Source organism: Pongo pygmaeus, chromosome 5, assembly GCF_028885625.2.
Source record: "Pongo pygmaeus isolate AG05252 chromosome 5, NHGRI_mPonPyg2-v2.0_pri, whole genome shotgun sequence".
Taxonomy (NCBI): Eukaryota; Metazoa; Chordata; class Mammalia; order Primates; family Hominidae; genus Pongo; species Pongo pygmaeus.
Genome location: NC_072378.2, coordinates 139,383,158 through 139,404,017, shown reverse-complemented (window position 1 = coordinate 139,404,017; position 20,860 = coordinate 139,383,158).

Here is a 20,860-nt window from a genome sequence, read left to right as displayed (position 1 = left end):
ATTATTCAGCCATAAAAATGAATAAATGCTAATACATGCTGTAACACAAATAAATCCTGAAAACATCATTCTAAATGAAAAAAGCCAGAACAAAAGGCCACATATTATATACTTTTATTTATATGATAGCAGATAAATTCAGATCAAGCAAATCCACAGAAAAAGCAGGTGGATTTGTGGTTTTCAGAGGCTAACAGGAGGTAAGTAGTTACTGGGCGCAGAGTTGGTGTGTGTGTGGAGGGGGAGGTGATTTAAAATGTTCTGGAATTAAACAGTGGTGAAGGTTGCACAATCTTGTGAATACACTAAAAACCACTGAATTGCACAGTTTAAAATGGTGAATTTTATGATACATGAACTATATCTCAATTTGATCTTTTTTTAAAAAAAGAAACAATGGGAAGACAAGACTAATAGATGATTAATAATTAAAAGCTAAATCAGAGAGCAAATAAAGATAATTTAGCTGAAATTTTTTTTCTTTTTCTTTTTCTTTTCTTTTTTGAGACGGAGTCTCGCTCTGTTGCCGAGGCTGGAGTGCAGTGGCACGATCTCAGCTCACTGCAAGCTCTGCCTCCCAGGTTCACACCATTCTCCTGCTTCAGCCTCCCAAGTAGTTGGGACTAGAGGCACCTGCCAACACACCTGGCTGATTTTTTGTATTTTTAGTAGAGTAGGGTTTTCACCGTGTTAGCCAGGATGGTCTCAATCTCCTGACCTCGTGATCCGCCCGCCTTGGCCTCCCAAAGTGTTGGGATTACAGGCATGAGCCACCACGCTCGGCCTGAAAAAAATCTTGAACAAAAGGATTGATTAGACTGTTCTAGGAAGGTGTTGCATGTCCCCACTGCTGCTTTATTCATTCATTCATTCATTTACTCATTCATCAAATATTTACTGAAAACCATTATATGGCAAGTCTCATATGTCTCCCTCCCAAAGCTTGGTCAAAGACAACAACCTTCTCAAATGAAGGAGGATCATTCTTTGTCAAATGAAGACGAGGACTCTTCTAAACTGGCTTATTATACAATATGTATCACCATTATTTCTAGAATTTTCATGGAATTTTCCTTATTTTTCTTTTATCCTTCCTCCATATCTTGCTTTATTATTTTTTTCTCTTCTCTAACTCCCAAATTGGAAACAATGTCTTCAACAAAGCTCTTTAATTGTAAGACATGGAAACATATTAAACTAGCTCCAGTAATTGAGTTATTGAAAGGTTACAACAGAAATTCTCATGGACATCCAAGAATAAGAAACAAAAACATGCAACTGACCTTGGCCTTAGAATGGAAACATTAGGACCAAAGCATTATTGTCTCCCATGAGACAACTCTCTCTCCCTCCCTCCCTCCCGTCCTTCTTTTACTACATGATTTCTAATCCCCACCAGCTCCCCCATAACTGATGTTGCAAATGGCCTTGGTCTCCTATGGTACAGCCTCTACTGACAACCCTACTGGTAATGGTTCAACTCACCATTACCAAATGAATACAGTCTTTTAGTATCTTAATTTCAGACTTTTTTTTTTTTTTTTTTTGAGACAGGGTCTCACTCTGTCACCCAGGTTGGAGTGCAATGACACAATCATAGTTCACTGCAGCCTTGAAAGCCTGGGCTCAACCAGTCCTCCTACCTCAGCCTCCCGAGTAGCTAAGACTACAGGCACACCACCATGCCTGGCTAATTTTTTATTTTTTGTAGAAATGAGGACTTACTACGCTGTCCAGGCTGGTCTTGAACTCCTGGGCTCAAGCGATGCTCTCACCATGGCCTCCCAAAATGCTGAGATTACAGCATGAGCCACTATGCTTGGCCTCCAGATTCTTTAAAGAGAGAACCTAACTGACCTAGTTTGGATGGATTGTTAGTCACGCTCCCCCGACGCCCTGTCAAATCTGCTATGCCCAGTACTAGGGCTGCTCCTTCCAAAAGAGATGCATGAGATCGTTTCTCTGTGAAGGACCTGTGGGAGAGGAGTCACCCCTACATATGTCTAACACAGAAAACAGCAACTCTTATTGTTCAGTAAGTAGCTACTAGACCCACATGGATATTTTCTTTTTTATTCTTTTTTTAAAACATTTTTTAGAGACAGGGTCTTGTTATGTTGCCAAGGTTGGTCTCAAACTCTAGCCTCAAGCGAGCCTCCCGACTTAGCCTTCTGAGTAGCTGGGACTACAGGTGAGATACACGGCACCTGGCTCTAATTTTCATTTACACGTAAATTAGTTGAAATGAAATAATGTTAAAAATTCAGATCCTCAGTCATAGTAGCCACATTTCAACTGCTCAATTGCCACAGGGGATTAATGACAACTGTATTGGATAGCACGGAAATTTTCTACTGTCTGAGAAAGTTCTACTGGACACAGTTGTTATAGATGGTAAAAACAACAACAACAACAAAAAACAAAACAAAACAAAAAAACCCCACAGGAACATTGCTAAGAATTCTAAGATGATAACCACTATTTATTTTCCAATTCATCCCCCACTTTCAACCCACCAACTAACAAATTTACAAATAACCTTTTTTTCTAAGCCTCCTAATCTTCTGATAAGAAATCTAAACTATTACCCCAAAATAATCCATCGAAAAGGCAAAATCTAGGACAGCCCTAGTCAGTTTGGGACAACTAGTCACCCCACCCATGGTTCACTTCTTTTTTGTAAATTTCTTTCGTTCAGTATACAGTCTTTCTACTTCCTTTTTTCTGTGTCTTTGTTGTAGCTCCAGTAAGAGAGAGACTGCATTATCCTTTATTGAGCCTGGGCCAAATGGTCAGTGCTGCCAACTGAGAATAAAATTTCCAGATCATTAAATTCAGTCATGAGGGCTTAAGTGCTAGGTGCAAAGAGCAGACAGACAGGCAGCTGTGGTGATCACAGTGGAGTCAGGGGTCAAGGAGGGCACCAAGAAGCACAATTTCTAACCAAATATCTAAGGTGCTGTCTCGGGAGTCTATAAAGCCTAGAGTGGAAGGGGTTAATGCCACAAAGCATTGCAGTGGCAATTAATCTGGCTACACATTAGGATCACCTGCCAAGCTTAAAAAGAAGTACCTAGGACTCACTCAAACCAATTAATTCAGAATCTCTGGGACACCCATGTTTTAAGGTTCCCAAGTAATTCTAATGCACAGTTAAGATTGAGAACTACTTGGTCTAGACACGCTTGTGAAGCCAGCAGCCAGTGAAAGCTCACAGCAGCAGCTGCTCCAAGGAATTCAAAAAAACTGCTGCTGCTTTTCAGCTAGAGGGGCTCACTGATGTCTTTCTAATGTGTCCCACAGAATGTGAAGTGTCTCTGCTGCTCTCTTCCTGGGCTCCATCATTCATGGTATCCCTAGGCGGGGCACTCTCTCAGGATGAACAGAGGATAGACTTATACCTCAGCAACGCAGAGGCCCAGCCACATTGCAAAATTTAAGGGGTGCTCAGGAGTGTCTCTTTTGCCATAAAATATCTCCACACCATGATTTTTCACCTGGAATTCCAGTATTTACACATACAGATGACTGTCTGTATATGTATATACACACACACAAACATGTAAAATAAGCATACAGTTTGCAAAATCAAGTGTCTGTAGAGACAGGCAAATAACAGTGATTGAAATAAGTCTGGCTGACTTCCTCTTTTGAAGAGGGAGTTCCTATTCAGCTGCATGTGGGAGTGTATACTAGACTGCACCATTTTTCAAGAAAAGATAGAAATCTGGATTTTTTGAAAAACCAAAACTTTCCCTTTAGAAACAGAAGCGGCAACTCATTAAAATGTCTTAAAAACAATGTCCAGGCCCAGTGAAATCTTACTGCAGGCTGGAAAAAGTCCCTTCAAAAATAGAAATGTCTTTGGGAGCAGCAACAGAAGATTTCCTTTCTCTTGTCTCTGTTGGGAAATTTTTCTTTTTCTACAAAGCAAATATTTCCTTCAATTTATTCACGAATCCCTCCCTCAATCCTGCTGAGGGCTCAAGATTCCATTTTCTCTTTGTCTTGACATTTTCAGAAAGTACTTGAAGTTTGCTGCTTCTATCCCTCACCACCAACCATTTATTTCACTACTTGTAATGTGGCTTCTACCTTCACCTTCTTTCTTCCTTCTTTTTTTTTGAGACGGAGTCTCGCTCTTGTTACCCAGGCTGGAGTGCAATGGCATGATCTCGGTTCACTGCAACCTCCTTCTCCATTTCAAGTGATTATCCAGCCTCAGCTTCCCGAGTAGCTGGGACAGGTGCCTGCCACCACGACCAGCTAATTTTTTATTTTTTTATTTTTAGTAGAGACGGAGTTTCCCATGTTGGCCAGACTGGTTTCGAACTCCTGACCTCAGGTGATCTGCCCACCTCAGCCTCCCAAAGTGTTGGGATTACAGGTGTGAGCCACCACACCTGGCCTACCTTCACCTTCTTACTAAAGCTGTTCTGTCTAGCCTAAGGTCACTAATGACTCCCAACTGGCAAACACAACAGCTTGTTCCCATTTCTTAATATTCTGCAGCTCTCCATAGCACTGGACATTGTCACCAGTCCCCTCAGTCATGGTCATTCCCCAACATGGAGACTAAGTGGTTCAGGCATACTGCTGGCTTGGAATCTGGGCTGCTGGAGATCGGGAAGAGCCCACTCCAGCTTCCGTGTGTCAGAATCTCTAGAGAGCTCCTTAGAAATGCAGAATGTTAGACTCAGAAGTCTGCATTACATGAAGTTTAAGATGCTGTCTTCTGGGCTACCCTTCAGTCTAATGTCAGGTTAATTTTCTGAAAGTACAGCTTCAAAATTTCCACATGGTCTATTAAATCAAATATAAGCTTTTCACCACCTTTTAAAACCTTCCACAACTTGACCACTATTACCTTCCAGAGTCCTGACCCTCCAGTGCCATCTGTGATAAACCATGGATCTATCAAACTGCACCACATGCTATTCCTGCATCTGGTCCAGACTATAGTGAGGGCATGGGGTGGAGATCAGTTTTGTTCTGTAAATGTTTATTTAGTACATTCTTGCCTTCCTGCCTTTGCTCTGATTGTTCCCTCTGCCTGCTGAGTCCTCCCCTCCCACCCTACCTTTGCCTACTGAAATCCAAGGCCAAATTTCAGTGCCACCTCTGACACTGAAGCTCCATGTGCATGTACAAAGCAGAGGTGACCCAGTCACATGGGCTGGCTGTAGTTCTGTTTGCGTGTGTTCTTGGAAAAATTACAAACCTCTATGAGCCTCAGTTTTCTATTCTAAAACTTAGTGATAATGAAATCTGCTTGCAGAGTTGTTGTAATGGAGAAATAAAATTGTGTATGTGTGTGGTTTTTGTTTGTTTGTTTGTTTGACATGAAGTCTCACTCTGTTGCCCAAGCTGGAGTGCAGTGGCAAGATCTTGGCTCACTGCAACCTCCACCTCCTGGGTTCAAGTGATTCTCCTGCCTCAGCCTCCCAAGTAGCTAAGACTACAGGCACATGCCACCATGCCCAGCTAATTTTTGTATTTTTAGTAGAGACGGGGTTTCACTGTTTTGGCCAGGCTGGTCTTGAACTCCTGACCTCGTGATCCTCCCGCCTCGGCCTCCCAAAGTGCTGGGATTGCAGGTGTGAGCCACCATGCCCGGCCAAAATTGTGTTTCTTATTTAAAGCATCCTTCCTCATTGCAAAAGGATTTGAGGAGAAATGAACTAATATAGAAAGCATACCGAGCCCTGCTCCTCTTCCTCCTGTCCACTCCGCTTGGTGTCATATCCCCCTCTTGGGAGTCTTACAGCACTTTGAACTTCTTTTGGAACAGTTATCTCATGTCACCTTTTTTTTTTTTTTTTTTTTGAGATGGAGTCTCTCTCTTACCCAAGCTGGAGTGCAGTCGCACAATCTTGGATCACTGCAACCTCCACCTCCCGGGTTCAAGTGATTCTCCTGCCTCAGCCTCCCATCTCATACCACTTTTATGTAATGCAAATATCACCCTCACCTTGATTGTACTCAAGTTCATGATTCCATATCCTCTAGGAAGTTCAATGCTCTTCCTTATATTTTTGGAAATTCTTGGGATGTATGTTCTCATGCTTTCTGCTGGTTCCGAGTTCTCTAATTCCAGTTACTTCTCACATTTCATGGATGTTCAACCATTTCCCCCAAAAAACAGGCATGGAAGAGCTCCATTTCTTAATTTATTCCCCATTTCAACCTCTGCCCACCCACCCAAGAAAAAAACTAGCATTTGGGGCTGGGCATGGTGGCTGAACCCTGTAATCCTAGCACTTTGTGAGGCCGGGGCGGGCAGGTAACCTGAGGTCAGGAGTTCGAGACCAGCCTGGCCAACATGGTGAAACCCCGTCTCTACTAAAAATACAAAAATTAGCCAGGCATGGTGGTGTGTGCCTGTAATCCCAGCTGCTGAGGCAGGAAAATCATTTGAACCCGGGAGGCGGAGGTTGCAGTGAGCTGAGGTCGTATCACTGCACTCCAGCTTGGGCCACAGAGTGAGACCTTGTCAAGAAGGAAGGAAGGAAGGGGAAGGGGAAGGGGAAGGGGAAAGGGAGGGAAGGGAAGGGAAGGAAAGGAAGGAAGGGAAAGAAAGGAAAGGAAGGAAAGAAAAAAGAAAAGAAAGAAAAGAAGAGATGTCCTACCTATTTCAAAATCCCTTCAGGTGCCCCCCACCCCACCTGTGGACTTGCTCAAGGCCCCTGCTCCTCCCAGCTCCAGCCTCCTACCTGCTGCCAAGCCCTGTCCTCACCAATCCCTGTCTGTTTCCAAGTTCCTACTCCTCAGGCACCAGAACTTCCAGTTCTCTCCTTTGTCACGCAGAGCAGTTTAGTTTTCTAGTCCAAAATCCAAAGCCTCATTAATGTGCTCTGCTGGGAACACAAAAACAAACAAAAACAAAACACCTTTGCCTCTGACCCTTGGGCAGCTTGGAAGACCTAGCAGAGGCTTCACAATTTATCTTTTTTCCCTTTATTTCATTTTTCTTTCTTCTTTTTTCTTGCCCATCTCCAGCACTAAATCTCTATCAGTGAAATTAAGCTTTATAGCAACTTGTTTTCTCAGTGATGTGAATTATGGCAACCCTCTTAGAAGACAAAGGTGCTAAATGTGTTGTTTTAAATAACATATTTATTTAAGCTTGTATTGGAACTTGTACCACAGTCGTTTCCCCTTAGCAGACTACAGTTATTGAGGGTGGACAATGTCTTATTCATTTTGTGTCTTTGCAATGCTTGGCCCCATGCCTGACAGGGAGTGGGCGCTCAATAACTGTTTAGTTAAATGGACTTGAGGGTGGACTATCTAACCTCTTGACCCTCCTCAGGGCTATTTGAAATGAAAGATTAGATGTATGAATCAATTATCTTAGCCATTATAGACTAAATATCTTTTTAAATTTTCACCAAAATTTAAACAAATTTCTAGGGAAGAAGTAATGTTTTAAAATTTACTATGTATTAAATACATATAATTATCTGCATTTCTATTCCATTTCCACTGTCTTTTTAGTGAGATCAACATGTAGTATCTCTACCCTTTCTGTCTCTGGATCATATTCAATTGAAAGAAGCCACTAAAATTTGTAAAAACTAGTTGCATACATTTTTGATGGGCTAAAGTGGCAAGTAATCACCACAATAAAAGTTTCATTGATATTCTAATTTCCAATACGATGTGAATTTTAAATATCATTAATTGCATGTAAAATCCTTCATAACAGCTGCCTTTTAGCTATCAGTTATTAGTAAGTGGTCATAATACACATTTATTAACTCTTCCTGAGAGAAATTACAGAGACAACAGAATTATGGGTTGATATTTTGTGAACATAAATTTAAAAGATCTACAACAGTAAATTTCTTAAGTCTTTTGGCAGTCTTTTCTATATATTTAATTGAGGGATAAAACAGCAAAAACATGTGAGGGAGGAACACAGACCACATTCTTTTCTTCTTGGTCTTAGCAGTGTTGATTAAAGCTGTTTAGGGTGTTCTAAATATAAGCCCCTGGAATTCTTTGGTAGAGATTTTTTTTTCTAGAACGAATTCCAATCTCTTCACTGATTTCTTAAACACTCACAACATGGTTTTCATTGCCACAAACTTCCTTAAAATAGTTAATTGCCTTCCTTGGGCTTATGAAGTCCAATTGAGTTTGACAGGTTATCACTCAAATATTTAGATTTCAATTTAAAAATTCAAACATCTAGATGTTTCTAGATGGGTTTCTTTTCTAAGTATTTAGGTGACTTTGGGGTGCTCCTCCACGTATGACACATATCAAGAAGACTGGTTAATGTTAACGAAATGTATAGAAGATTTTATTTATTTATTTGTTTGTTTGTTTATTTTTTGAGACAAGGTCTCGCTCCGTTGCCCAGGCTAAAGTGCAGTGATGCCATTTCAGCTCACTGCAACCTCTGCCTCCTGGGCTCAAGTGATCCTCCCACTTCAGCCTCCTGAGTAGCTGGGACTACAGGTGCATGCCACCACGCCCAGCTAATTTTTTTGTTTTGTTTTGTTTTGTTTTTTTTGGTAGAGACAGGGTTTCACCGGGTTGGCCAGGCTGATCTCAAACTCCCAGGCTCAAATGATTCGCCTACCTTGGCCTCGCAAGTGCCGGGATTCCAGGTGTGAGCCACTATGCCCAGCCAGAAGATTGTCTTTGAAATATCAATATTAGTATACAGTAAGAACTTCAACTGTATGAAAAATTATGTTATCCATCTAGGGTCATCTATGATCTACAAACAGTATTCCTGTACATTCAAAATCAGATTGTTTTCACAAAAGTGGTTTTAATATTCATAGAATTTAAAACAGAATAACTTGGATTTCCTAGTGGTTAATCTAATTCCCAAGATATTAATAAGATTTAAAGTTTATGAGAGAAAAGAAGGACGATGAGTAGGTATGTAATAGTAATGCAAAAATTTAATACTAGTATTTTGGCAGTTCAGTTATATTTGTCAATGGTAATTATAACCATTAAACAAACATTTATTAAACAAATATTTATTGAGTACCTGCTGTGAACTTAATAAGTCACTTTTTCTCCCTAGTAAGGGGTTTTGGTCTGATATCTAGGACCATTCACTCCCTGGTATCTACTAGATAATGCTTGACCTAAAATTCTCTAAGTCCCTTATTAAACTCTCTCTTCTCAATAATTTACAATGATCTTCAGAAGATTTTGTCAGGCTGTTAAACTATTGTTCTGTCCCCCTGAAGAGTAGAGAACCTCTGATAGCTAGCTAAATCCAAGCTGATTTGCAAACCAATTAAGGCTAAAGATGCCTTGAATATACATGGGGTGAGGCAGCCATTTGTGTGGAAAGATTTGAGATAAGAAAGATCTTCTACTAAGAATACCAGTTGCTGGCTGCAGTGGCTTATGCCTACAATCCTAGCCCTCTAGGAGTCCAAGGCAGGAGGATCGCTTGAGCCCGGGAGTTTGAGACCAGCCTGGACATCATAACAAGATTTCATCTCTACAAAAAATTAAGAAAAAGGCCGGGCACAGTGGCTCATGTCTGTAATCCTAGCACTTTGGGAGGCCGAGGTGGGCAGATCACGAGATCAGGAGATCTAGACTATCCCGGCTAACACAATGAAACCCCCTCTCTACTAAAAATACAAAAAATTAGCCGGGCATGGTGGCATGCTCCTGTAGTCCCAGCTACTCGGGAGGCTGAGGCAAGAGAATCACTTGAATCTGGGAGGCAGAGGTTGCAGTGAGCCAAGATTGGGCCACTGCACTCCAGCCTGGGTGACAGAATGAGACTCCATCTCAAAAAAAAAAAAAAAAATTAAGAAAAAAAATTAGCCTGGAGTGCTGGAGTGCACCTGAAGTCCTAGCTACTTGGGAGGCTGAGGTTTAGAAGATTCTACTTTTTAATGATCAAATGTCTATTTAACTATGTTTATAATGAATTATAAGTGACTTTAAGTACATCATTATTAATTGACTGTATATCATTGTATATTTGCATCAGTTTTATTTGTGGTCAATAATTTTCCAATAAACCACTGCCAAATGACATGTATTGAAAAACACCTCAAATTTGCTGTATGGTAACATTCAATTCATTACATGCTCCCAATGGGTCTATGCTATGGAATTAACTTTCATCATACTTACATACTTACTCACTTATCATACTTAAGTGAAGTATAATAACTTACTGTGCTATTTTGCCATTTATAGATATTGTTTTAAGATATATAAAATGTGTAGAGGCCCTTATTCCTGTAAGTAAACTAAATGTTTCAAGCTAGAAGTTTACTATAGCTTTTTTATTCTCTTTAGGTTTTTATTATCAAAAAGTTTTTTGTTTTTCGTTTTCCCTAACAAGAAAAAGTAGGTCCAGAGAAGCTGGTGCCTTCATCCAACACTTGTGAAATGTTAAAGCACACACTTTGGTGCCCAACAGGCCATTGATAAAATTCCAGGTCTACCACTTAATGTGTGTCCTTGGGCTCAACGTCTCATATCCCTCATATATAAAATGGGAATAATAACACCTTCTGTGTAGAGTACTCGTGAGGCTTAAGCGTACCTAGACCTTCAAAGCAATTATTCAATGAATGGTAGCCATTATTATTGTGTACTTTGTGATTAAATGATGAACCTAACCTCACACCTGTAACCCCAGCACTTTGGGAGGCCAAGGTGGGTGGATTGCTTGAGAATAAGAGTTTGAGATCAACCTGGACAACATAGTGAGTGAGACCCCGTCCCTAAAAAAAAAAGTAAAATTAACCAGGTGTGGTGGCATGTGACTGTAGTCCCATCTACTTGGGAGGCTGAGGTAGGAGGATTGCTTGAGCCTGGGAGGTTGAGGCTGCAGTGAGTTATGATTGTGACACTGCACTCCAGTTCAGATGAGAGAGAAAGACCCTGTCTCAAGAATAAAAATTAAAAAGATGAACCTTGCCTGCCTAGGCCTTGGGAGACACCTAGCCTAGGGTGAGGCCAGGCAGACTCTTATGGAATTGGTAGGTGGGATTTTTTTGTTGCAGCCTAGGTCCAACACAAGAAAGTTGGTGCCATGCTCCTTGTACTGACTTGCATGTTTTAGGGATCTAGGAAGCTGAAGGAAATTGCCATGCTGTCACAGCAGGAACTTCTGATCTTGCACAGACATGGTAAACCAATTTTCTATTTAGCTGTAGAGGGGTTAATATGGAGTATATAGAAACCCCTTGGCCTTCTTCTCATCAACTGGATGAGACATTCCAGGACTTGCAAAGAGGCCCTTTCAAATAATATCAGGTGCTCAAGGGGATAAGTAAGAGTGTGTCTTAAGCCCATGAGTTTGAGCTCTCATTGTGTGCCAGAGCAGCTTACTCACAGCCTGGTTTTCTACCTGTACAGCAGAATACAGGAAGCTGTTCCTCAGAAATTGCTAGAAAGCTAGTATGGTTCAGGAAACTAATGAGCATAATAACTCAAAGGAACTTGACAGGTGGACCCTACAGGTAGGCTAAACTGGAAACAGGGTAGTGATACAGATAACCTTGACTTTGTCCTAAAGCTCAGGGATAGGGCCTGAATCTCTCCCTTCCCTTTGGAGAGAGGAGGGGAGAACTTAGCCTGATTAGGACACTGGCCAAGGAGCACAGGGTAAGCTGGGGCTTCACTGGGCTAGAAACACAGAAGTTATAGGAGCAGAAAAAGTCAAAATTATGCAGGACAGCTGATACGGTATGGGAGTGTCCCCATCTAAATCTCAACTTGAATTGTATCTCCCAGAATTCCCACGTGCTGTGGGAGGGACCCAGTGGGAGGTAATTGAATCATGGGGGCCAGTCTTTCCTGTGCTATTCTTGTAATAGTGAATAAGTCTCACGAGATCTGAAGGTTTTATCAAGCGTTTCCGCTTTTGCTTCTTCCTCATTTTTCTCTTGCTGCCGCCATGTAAGAAGTGCCTTTCACCTCCCACCATGATTCTGAGGCCTCCCCAGCCATGTGGAACTGTAAGTTCAATTAAACCTTTTTTTGTTCCCAGTTTCGCATATGTCTTCATCAGCAGCATGAAAACGGACTAATACAATGGCCAAGATCCAAAGGGCCAGAAGTGTAAAGAGCACCAAATCTAGGGGTTTAGTTCAGAAAAAAGGCAGCTAATATAAGAAAAAGCAGAATATAAGCAAGGCAGAATGAAATGTGGTAGAGGGGTACAAAAAGGGAGAGAAAGGAATGGAGTTTCTGAAACATTTTCTAGAATATCATTTAATGACTTGTTGCAGGGACTGAAGAGGTGTTGATGGCAAATGCTGTGTGTGGGTGAGCACAGATTAAAGGGTCTGGGATAAAGCAGGCAGGTAAGAGGGAGGTCAGTTATTGTCTCAGCCGAGGCTGGTTTTAAACTTCTGTGGTTCAGCTCTTAATCCAGAATGGGGAACTTCCCACCTCTTCCCCTTCCCCACCAAAAGCAAAGCCCTTGTGTGGATATTCTGGTCATGGCAATTTTGGTGAGGAGTCAACCATGGTAATCATATTGGGAGTAAGCCTGAAGGAACTTCACTCTGCTGAGCAGACCACGGGTGGAGTCAAGTCTGCATTGGTGCGGACAGGAAGGATGACTGGTTTGGTCCCTGTGTGTAGACAAAGGGGTTCTCTAGTAAGTCTGTGTCTCCGAGATTTAGCCTCTTATTCATGGGCCCTTAAACAGTGCCCCTCTTTTTATGTTTTTTTGTTTGTTTGTTTTCTTTCTTTTTTGTTTTGAGACAGGGTCTCACTCTACCACCCAGGCTGGAGTGCAGTGGCACAATCTCAGCTTACTGCAGCCTTGACCTCCCCCGGGCTCAAGCAATCTTCCCACTTCAGCCTCCCAAGTAGGTGGGACTACAGGCGTGCACCACCACACTCAGCAGATTTTGTTTATTTTTGTAGAGGTGATGTCTCACTATATTGCCCAGGCTGGTCTCCCACTCCTGGGCTCAAGCAGTCACTCACTTTGGCCTGCCAAAATACTGAGATTACTAGGGTAAGCGACCATGCCCGCCTTGGTGGTCCTTTCTGAGATCTGCTCACCTTGCTCCTCTTGAGCAATGATGCAAAGCCTTCTTAGGCCTCTTCTCCAGGATCAACTCCAGATTCCCAAAGGCTCCTCTGGTAAGCCCCTCCCACGGGAAACCCCTCTCATGGTACAAGCCTTCCTGCCCTACTTCTTTTTTCTCTCTGAGGCATTGCTTGTCTTCCTTTACATTGCCTTTTTTTCCTGTGACACTTTCACAATATATTTTGAGAATTTAGAAATTAGTTTACTAATTAAAAACTGAAAACTTCACATTCCTTGAGGGAAGGGAGAGCTTAACTCCACATCCTCCCTGGCAGTGAGGTGGAACATTCGCATTCCATCTTTCTACTGCAGACAAGCAAGGGAACAGAGGTTTCCACAGGGAGCAGTCTGAAAGTTTGTAAGCTACCACAAAATGTTCACATGAAAGGGGATCAAAGGCCTTTAGAGGAGAACCTGACATCCTCAAACCAGGAACAAAACCAAGTTTAGACTTAGAGCTAGAAGCAGGGGTGGGGAGCTGCATAGATAGAAGTGCAACAGAGGGGAGAAAAGTTAAATAGCATATATTTGTCTTCTCCACTGTATTGTAAATTCTTCAATGGCAGGGATCATGTTATTTGACTTTCTGTTCTCAGCATCTAGTAGTTATTAACACATAGTATTGTGAGCATTGGTATTAGGCAAAAACAATCAGACAAACAAACAAAACACATAATAAATGCTCAATAAATATTTGTGAAATAAATTAAATTGACCAAACTGTTTTCGTGGTAGGAATTTATACATATGTTCAAATCCCCAGGCTGCCTTAAAATTCCTAGCATCTCAGATAACTTTTGGGGATTCAAGAGTTCATTGATATACATTTTTTTTATTTTTTATTTTTTTATTTTTATTTATTTATTTTTGGAGACGGAGTCTCGCTCTGTCGCCCAGGCTGGAGTGCAGCAGTGCGATCTCATCTCACTGCAACCTCCGCCTTCTGGGTTCAGGTGATTCTCATGCCTCAGCCTCCCGAGTAGCTGGGATTACAGGCACAAGCCACCATGCCTGGCTAATTTTTGTATTTTTAGTAGAGAGGGGGTTTCACCATATTGGCCAGTCTGGTCTTGAACTCCTGACCTCAAGTGATCCACCTACCTCGGCCTCACAAAGTGCTGGGATTACAGGTGTGAGCCACCTAACATACATTCATTTAATGTTTCAATACATCTTGAAACATTAATTGAGATCCCACAACCTTTTGGGGATTCAAAATATATTGAAACATTAAATGAATGTGTATCAGTGAAGGTCCTGAGAACTAGGAGAAAGACAAAAGGAAATAGGCAGATAAGTACCTTGGTATAGAAAAATAAATTAAATGATGACTTTTTTATTCCAAAGGCTGTTGCCTTTTAATTCCACTCTACTTGATCTAACTAGAGCACAGCTAGAAATATTGAATAAATAATGCTTATCTCCAAAAAGCATTTTTTATCAAAATGATGCAGGCAATAGGGCAGGAACTACAAAAAGGAAGATGTCACGTAGGTTCTGGGGTCTGACTGGTGTGGAGAATCAATCACTTTCCTAAGGCTCAGTCTGGTCAGCATAAGGATTTGTGTTGTGGGAATATTGTTTTGCCTTTCTCTTTATTTCATCCTTCTGCCCATTTTTCTCACGCTCTTCCATTTCCCTTTGCTTCCAAGGCCACCTCTAGTTCTATTCTCCACTTCCACATCTTCAATGACCCAATATGAAATGTCATCACGTTAATCTTGTTAACTCTCACATGTCCTGTTCAATCTGTCAAAGTATAGATAGTCATCCTGCAGTTCCTTCCGGAAGGAGACGTCAAAAGATGAAACTGACCTACTTCTGGCCCCTCTAGGCCTGTGCAGGACAATTTTGCTGTATATTCTAAAAGTACTCTTTATCTCTATTGGATCATGCACCATGACGTATCGTAATTCCTTGTTTACTCATAGTGAATGTCACCATCATTTGCTTATTTGCTATTTAAAGCAAGAAATGATTTCTTTAAATCTTCAAATTTAGCACAGTGTCTGACATACAGTAAGTATTTAATAAATGAGTGAAAGGGATGAAGGGAGGAGAGAAGGAGGGAGCAAAGGAAAAAAGGAAGGAACAAAGGAGGAGGAAAAAAGTTAGTTAATTAGTTGGGAAATTCTATCCAAAAAAGAGAGTAAAATTCGATACTAGATGATTTGTGGAAACCTATTATTCATAGGCAAACAAAATCACTGTAACGACTCCTCAGCCTGGTCACTTGAAGTGAACTGGCTAATTAGGGAGCATATCTTGAGTTAGGTCAGAGAGACTAACATCATAAGATCACGATATGTCGCAGCCTGCAGAGTAAAGTAGGAAATTTAAGCAATTATTTATTTTTGTTTTTTTAAGGGTCTATCAACAACAAACGCTAAGCCGAACTAACCAAATAACAAACTTCATTTTGTTTTTCAGGCAACTTAAGGAAAGTTTTATTTTTGACTTTGTGGCTGCATTTCTCTAGTTCTCTTATTTCTCTTTGTACATATAATGATTATCTTAATGACTGCCTTCCTCACAAATGCCTTTGAAAGTGATCCACTTTAGGCCGGGCGCGGTGGCTCACACCTGTAATCCCAGCACTTTGGGAGGCTGAGACGAGTGGATCACCTGAGATCAGGAGTTTGAGACCACCCTGGCCAACATGGCAAAACCCCGTCTCTACTAAAAATACAATAAGTTGGGTATGGTGGCGCGCACCTGTAGTCCCAGCTACTCGGGAGGCGGAGGGAGGAGAATCGCTTGAGCCCAGGAGGCGGAGGTTGCAGTGAGCAGAGATCGCAGCATTGCACTGCAGCCTGGGTGACAGAGTGAGACTCAGTCTCAAAAAAAGAAAGAAAGAAAGAAAATGATTCATTTTAAATAAATTAGTATATTGAATTAGAAGAGGAGATTTTCCCAAAAAAACTACTTTGGTAAAATAAATAACTTTCTGTCTTTAAATCGAAGTATTGTTCCAGGAAACATGGGTTTTGTGAATCCTGGGGCCACTGAGACAAGTATTCTTATGGGCTTCTTATTGGATTGCACCTTGAATGTCTTTATTATATGTCCCCTTCTCTCTTCCAACCAAGAAATCATGTAAGCTGATCTCAACCCCTAACCTCCATTGACCCCCATGACATCTGGGAGAAGAGCAAGGAAAAGAGGAAGTGCTGGAGGCTGAGCTATAAGTGAAAGATACTGTATTACTTAAATGATTATAATTTAACAGAAAGATCCTGAGATATGATTAGTGACAAAATTAAGTTCCACCCGGTTGCTGCTACTGGGGAAGATTATATTCCCTGGAGAAGATTTTTAAAGCTACATATAGTGTTTAGAATGTTTGGTCCCAACACACTTATGTACCTGCATCAAAATAATTATTTAAAAAAGACAAGTAGATTTTAGGCACTAAATGCTTACAAGCTATAACACTTGTTGATAGTACCCAAATTACTAGACATGGTGAGGCTTTCTTTGTGCAGTGGATTTACAGAACAGTAACAACTTGAAGACCAGGAGGAAATGGATATTATAGATGACAATGACATGTTGTAAATAATTGTTTATGTCTTAATAAAGGATCTCCTCCTGGTTGTTTAAATTATTTGAACAATAAGCAAGAACAAATATAAATAATCCAGATTTTAATTAATCATGTTTGTCTCTGATAATAGTTGCCAGTTGTTAAACACCACTTAGATAACAATTTTGACACACGTTATCTCTTATGGTTACTCTGACCAAATAAGGCATCCCTTTTTACAGAAGAAGAAAATGACGCTAAGAGAGATTAAATTTGCCCCAGATTATTCAGCTAATAATTTCCAGAATCAGGCTTCAAACCCAGGTGTATTTTACCTCAAACTAGGACCATTCTGTTTCTCTTTCAACTTGTTGCCTTCTTATTGTTACAGCCAACCAAGATTTATATACTTGTTTTTACTTTGCACAGTTTTAGTTTTTAAGGTTGCACAGAGACAACCACCAAGAGTCCTTGGAAACTGAAATATGGACAACAGCAAAGCATGCCATAGTTTAAAACAGAAATAGGCACGGTGGCTCACGCCTATAATCCCAGCACTTTGGGAGACCGAGGCGGGTGGATCACCTGAGGTCAGGAGTTCGAGACCAGCCTGACCAACATGGAGAATCCCCGTCTCTACTAAAAATACAAAATTAGCCTGGTGTGGTGGCGCATGCCTGTAATCTCAGCTACTCAGGAGGCTGAGGCAGGAGAATTGCTTGAACCCGGGAGGCAGAGGTTGTGTGCGGTGAGCTGAGATCGCGCCATTGCAGTCCAGCCTGGGGAAACTGTGTCTCAAAAAAAGAAAATAGACTTTACAAAGCAAATAACCTATAGCTCTAAGCACCACAAAGGGTTATGAAACATATAACAATGTAAAATATTTTCATGGCAGGACCATGGGGAATTAAAGAAAATAGTGAAGGTTATAGAAGTAGCACAAAGGTCATGTTACTTTTTGTTGTTGTTGTTAATAGTTTGAAAAGATCAAGTTTTTGGAGATGATCCCATCCAAGTGCAAAGGTTTTGCTTTTGAAAAACTACTAATGGTAAGCAACATGCATTTAGCTTTTCCTACAACTACTTCTGCATGTTTCAGTCCTAATATTATAAAGACAAAGAGGAAACCACTTTGACTTTTTCAGGTTAAAAATTCAAAATCCTGAAAGCACACGCAATTGAGAATATTTACAAAGGAAACTTAGAGGAAAATTGCCTTGCATAGGGTAGGTAAGTCATAGCCATTTGTTGGTTTGACTTTTATTGGAAGGAAAATGTTTTTTTAATTTTTGGTTAATCTCTCCTCATAATTTTATTTATACAAAAAGTTGATTTATTTTTCCTCCACCAACAGTTTCATAAAGGTTTCCATGCCTTTGCTCCTGATGAATCTAATGCTAATATGAGATCTTAAATTTATCTGGCATTTTCTACTTCATGATTAAACTACTGATTTATAAGTGCAACATCCAAAAAATAATAAGTTTATGATTCTCTCCTAGTTAGGTAATGGAAATATATCCCATTAGTAACATTGCCTCATGTGGTTTCTAGAGAATAACAGTTGTTTTTCGTAATTTAATCTTATTGTATCATTTATATTAATGACTTCAGAAGAAGAAAATAAATAAGATTCATAGTTGAGCACACAAGACTTGCTACAAAAGATATAACAAAGAAATCAGCGAGGCTGGGCGCCGTGGCTCACGCCTGTAATCCCAGCACTTTGGGAGGCCGAGGTGGGCAGATCACGAGGTCAGGAGATTCAGACCATCCTGGCTAACATGGTGAAATCCCGTCTCTACTAAAAATACAAAAAAAATTAGCCGGGCAAGGTGGCGGGCGCCCGTAGTCCCAGCTACTCAGGAGGCTGAGGCAGGAGAATGGTGTGAACCTGGGAGGCGGAGCTTGCAGTGAGCCGAGATCGCGCCACTGCACTCCAGCCTGGGCGACAGAGTGAGATTCTGTCTCAAAAAAAAAAAAAACAAAACACAAAAAACAAAGAAATAAGCATACAATGTCAAATAAATAGATGCATTTTATATATAAATATATTTATATAACATGTATATATGCACTATATACTTGTTGTTTTGGGACAACAAAGTATTTCTCATATACTTATGAGAAATGCCACAGATAATTCAACAGCAACTATTCCTAGCAATTTACCATCATGGTGTCTTCCCAAAGCATAGTATATATACTATATATAGTAATTATACAATGCATTTATTTGATATATTTGATTATATGACATATACTAATACATACACATATATAGGATGTAATGTGTATCTATTTATATGTGTAACACATCCATTTATTTGACATTGTACATGTCTTTTTCGTGTATTTTAAACAAATGATGTTAAGAAGGATATTCACTGAAATGAGGTTGCCTGTAGTTGGTGGGATTACAGGTAATTTTTATTTTTTATTTTCTAAGTTATTTTGAATTTTTACAATAAACATGTTTATTTTTACAAAAATAAGAGATTTCTCAAAAATAAAAAACAGAAATTATAATTACAGGGAATAAATTACACTCCATCCTAAATTCTATATCAAACAAGAAGCATACATTAAACACCTGGATACCATGTTCTGAGACAGAGTCTTGCTCTGTCACCCGGGCTGGAGTGCAGTGGTGCAATCTCGGCTCACTGCCTCCTGGGTTCAAGCGATTCTCATGCCTCAGCCTCAAGTAGCTGGGATTACAGACATGTGCCACCACGCCTGGCCAATTTTTGTATTTTTAATAGAGACTGGGTCTCACCGTGTTGGCCAGGCTGGTCTTGAACTCCTGACCTCAAGTGATCCACTCACCTTGACCTCCCAAACTGTTGGGATTACAGGTGTGAGCCACTGCGCCTGGCCCCAACTCCAAATCTTTCTTTATGAGAAAATGCCACAGATAATTCAACAGCAACTATTCCTAGCAATTTACCATCATGGTGTCTTCCCAAAGCATCATTCTTGATTTTTGTAGAAACAAAAATCATCTTTCAGTTTGCATACTTAATGTGTTTATGTAACATTTAATCCAATTATAATAATTACAATAATAAGTATAAGAGGATGGCAAGCACCAGCTAACTCAACTAATGGGAGCAGAAGTGTGTAGGTGGCTGGCTTAGATCGGGTTTCCCAGGAAACCTGATGGAGATTTGGAGATGAGAGGTTCACTGGTAATTGTCAGGAACAACACTCATAAGGAAGAGAAGAGAGCCCAAAATTGGGCAGAGGGAAAACTGTAATGTGGTAGCAATGGAGGCCCCCACCAATCCCTGGAAGATCTCTGAAACTGAAATGCCTCTTCAAAGTTGTCCCAAAACAACAAGGACCTTTAGGCTCCTAAATCCACTGACTAGTCATTGGATGTGGACTGCCCCTGTGGCAGAGGTATAACTTCAGTAAGACAACTTCCTTCTCCCAAGGGCATTTCCTGGAGAGGGATTCAGCTGTGGGTTCTTGACATCTCAATACTTTCAGTAGCTAAAAATATGAGCGCCTCAGTCCTGGTGGGTGTGGTAATCTGGGTTGCATACCACAGCCAGCAGCCACCACAGCCTGTGCTTGCACCACACAGATCCACACGCTTTATATATTTACTCCATATGGGAATAACTCTTCTAGCATTCTGATTGGTCTCATTTCCTGGAAACTGTTACAAGAGGAAGGTTACTGGAATGAACTACATTTGCCACCCCTGCAGCTCATGGCAAGGTCACATCTGATCCTCATTGTCTCCTTTCTACTTCTCATTCTACATCCCCCTCACCCTTAGCCAACACCTCTTCTGCTCTAGGTGGCTCTTCTTGCAGGGTGACCCAGACTCTCATCCCCGTGGTGGTCTGAGTCCTTTGTCACCACACCCTTCTCAGACTATGGCAGTTACACTTATCCATTTACCATCAACACTGAACAGGGCAGTGTTAAAGAAAAAATTATTCAATGACATTTGTTAAAGTATGGTAAAGCAGACTTTATTCGGAACCATTCAGAGAGGCATAGGAACCACTGCAATCAGATTTTGCAGTAAGGCAAAGAGATTGGGCTCAACTCCAAATGCAGCTTGTGCAAAGTGGGAATTTATAGCCAAGGAGCAGAGTGGGGCTCAGTGGATGGAAATTACATAAAGGAAACATCAAATGTAAGGGGGATTCTCTGGCTAAATCGACTGAACAGGATTCTTGCTAAAGACAGAGCGGGATGATCAGACATCACGTGGGGAGAAAGTGGAAGATGAGGAACAGGATCAGCTTTCCAGGTTGAGC